Source organism: Anomaloglossus baeobatrachus (assembly GCF_048569485.1).
Source record: "Anomaloglossus baeobatrachus isolate aAnoBae1 chromosome 10 unlocalized genomic scaffold, aAnoBae1.hap1 SUPER_10_unloc_1, whole genome shotgun sequence".
NCBI classification, from domain to species: Eukaryota; Metazoa; Chordata; class Amphibia; order Anura; family Aromobatidae; genus Anomaloglossus; species Anomaloglossus baeobatrachus.
This window is the reverse complement of record NW_027441824.1, coordinates 9,327-12,509: the sequence shown is the minus strand read 5'-3', so window position 1 is coordinate 12,509 and position 3,183 is coordinate 9,327. Positions and strand designations below refer to the sequence as shown.

General features: G+C 45.4%; 1 pseudogene; it reads right to left on the bottom strand.

The window, feature by feature from the left end:
* Nucleotides 1-205: 205 nt before the first annotated feature.
* On the bottom strand, nt 206-412 carry LOC142260342 (U2 spliceosomal RNA; annotated as a pseudogene).
* Between the last annotated feature and the right edge of the window lie 2,771 nt (nt 413-3,183).

The window sequence follows — 3,183 nt, the reverse complement described above, 5'->3', positions numbered from 1 at the left end:
TGAGTGGAGATGAGTTTGCTATTTGGCACAGCTTTTTGCATCAATAAAGCAAGTAAAAGGTGTGAAAGATAAAAAAAAGGGTGAAAGTGTGAAAAGTGAATTGGCCAAATTGAGGTGCATATAAAGTTTTTGCTTTCTTTCAATTCACTAATGGGGCTCATTTGAATCAGGTGAATTGAGTTCTGCTTTTGGAAACTGGGTTAAGAAGGGGTGCACCGGTCCTGGAGGTACTGCAATACCAGGTCAATGCGTGGAGTGGACAGAGCAAGATTTTTTCCATCTCCTTGTTCTAAAAATCCATTTAATATATGGTCCCCAGAGAGGGGACGTATCAGATATTAAACTGATAAGAACAGATTTAATTTTTTTTTTTTTCTGTTTATCAGTAGGACTTCAAAATAACAAAGGTGATCGCCTCCCGTTGCCTGGGAACCGTCCAGGCACAAGAGGGCTATGTGTCACCAGAAGGCGCACACACTTCCTCAAGGCCGGCAGACGTGCAATCCCAGGCACCTTCCAGTACCGACCAAGGTAGCGTCCTCCGAAACTACACTTGATCTTAGCCAAAAGGCCGAGAAGCTATAACCCGAATTGGTTACGGCCTTGAGTGGCACCCTGGCCTATACCGGACACATCTTAGGGAGAGGGAGACAAACCCACGCCTACAGAAGACATTTTGTCACCCAAGCCAACCCTTGAAAAGGCTGTTTTGCAGAGCAAAAACAAGAAGAATGGTGCTTTTTGCAGCCGCCGCCCACTGCAATGAATCTGAATAACTCCTCCTTTTGGACACAAGCACCTCCCCTCCCCCTTGCAGTCTTTCCAATTCATGATACAAAAAGACGGACGGACAGGACAGGACAGGACAGGCTGCCTGACTTTCCGTCACTGCCACCCTTTGCCATCCTTGCCCGTAGAAAGCCCTTTCATCATCCCCAAACCCTAATCTTTTCCCTTCCCTTCCCAGATGCGTCTCACTCCCTTTCATTAGGAAGTGAGCGCAGCCTTTTCTCCGTTCTGCACATGCGCGACGTTAAACACAAATGCGCAGGCGTGCGTTCCATTACCCTCACTGCATTCCACTCCCATACAGGAAGTGGGCGCAGCTATTACTACGGTCGCACATAAAAGAACCCACGGCCACCACTGCACATAGCTGACTCCACCACAGGACACCCACTTCTACACCAACGCAGGTAAGACAGGATCGGCACCTCTATGCTCCCGTTACAATCAGGCTCAGTCACCATGTGATAACGCTCTCAACTCTTTAGTTGCAGGCTCCCCTTGCTTCACCTCCACTGGCTGTGCTGCCATTTCCTCTCCCACCTGGAAGGTATACTTTATTCCACTATTTTCCTGTTTCTCTCTTCCCCCTTTTCCCATAACCTACTTTTATCTGCATTTGTGGGGTATCTATATGCTATTTACATCATAGTTTTATTCATTAATATGGAAGGGAAGAGTGCCCATGAGAGTGTTGAACTGCGGAGAGCAAGAGATTAAGCTGCTCCGATTTGCCACCATTGATAAGCTGTTCTCAGTAGATACACATGCTATCCAAACAGCAGCATCCACCATTGCTTCAGCCCACCCATTCAGTGACAGCTCACCAAGTCAGCCATAGGAGTGGTGTAAGGAATTACACGTAGGCACTGACTCCACACCTTCACATCACAAGAAGGGGGTCTACAGGCTAGTGCAAGAATACGAGCAAGTCTTCAGCAAACATCCGCTAGACTTTTGAAGAATAAAAGGGGTCAAACACTACATCCCCACAAGTGCACACCCACCCATCAAAGAGAGATATAAGCCAAAACTACCTGCACATTACCAGTGTACCAAGGACATGTTGAGCAACATGAAGGAGGCTGGGGTTATCCGTGACAGTTGTAGCCTCTGGGCAGCTCCGTTGGTCCTGTTAAAGAAGAAGGACAGCACCACTCCCCTGTATTGAGGAATAGCTAGCTGCATTGAGAACTGCAAATTATTTTTCTACCCTTGATCTCACTAGTCGCTATTGGCAAGTGTCCGTTGCTGAGGCAGACCGGGAGAAGACCGCCTTTGCCACCCCGATGGGTCTCTGCGAGTTCAAAAGCATGCCCTTCGAGCTGTGCAATTTGCCAGGAACCTTCCAGAGGCTGATGGAATGCTGCTTGGGACACCGAAACTTTGAAACGGTACTGCTATACCTTTATGATGTTATTGTTTATTCTAAAGCAAACAAGATTTTAGGGTGTATAAAAAGGGAGATTAGATCCGGTGATCCCAACGTATTGTTACCCCTCTATAAATCACTTGTAAGGCCACATCTGGAATATGGGGTAAAGTCCTGAGCAGGTTGATAACCATTGGTTTGAGCATGGTAGGGTGTAGTGCGCATCTTCCTGCATCGGTAAAAGCTGCAGAAGTCCTTGAAGATTTCCGCTTCAAAGGCTGTGCCTTGATCTGTGAGGACTCTCTCTGAGTAGCCATGAGGTCTGCATAAGTGTGCTTGGAAGACCTTCGCTGCAGTATGGGCCATTAGATCTTTGACTTGTACCACAACCATAAATCTCGAGTAGTTGTCTACCATCGTAAGTGCATACGTGAGCTCGCCTCGATATTCTGCAACAAAACTCCCTTTTTCGATTTCAGTTTCAGCAAACACTCCTCTTCCTGTAGAAAATATTTATCATTACCTAAGACAGTCATTCTAATGCATGACAATATTAAGGCAATTTAGTTAAAACTTGTTTTAACTCACCTTTAAGGGGATTGATGTATTTCATGGTCAATCCAGGTTTGTCAGTGATGGCACTGACATAATGTATGGCGTCTTTTTCGGGCGTTATCCTTTGCCTTTTCATTGTGAAAATCCAGTTGCCTATATCAAAGCAAATTCTACTACTTGTAAAGTATGCAGAAAATGAAATGTAGAACATATAACATCAACTGCTTAGGAACGCATCATAGGTTAGTACTTAAAAGGATATTGTCATGTTCTAGTCATAATGCAAGCTGGACATTTTTCATGTTACCCTGTAATCGCCGGCCTGTTCTAATGCTCACAAGCCAAGATATAGGCTCAGCTGCTAAGGCTTCCCTCTGCCTTCTGAATGAAACTTGAATATGTCTGGGTCACTGTGTATATAGCAGGTGCTCAGAAAAAATAAGAGTCAATTCAATAAAAATAGCTCTGGC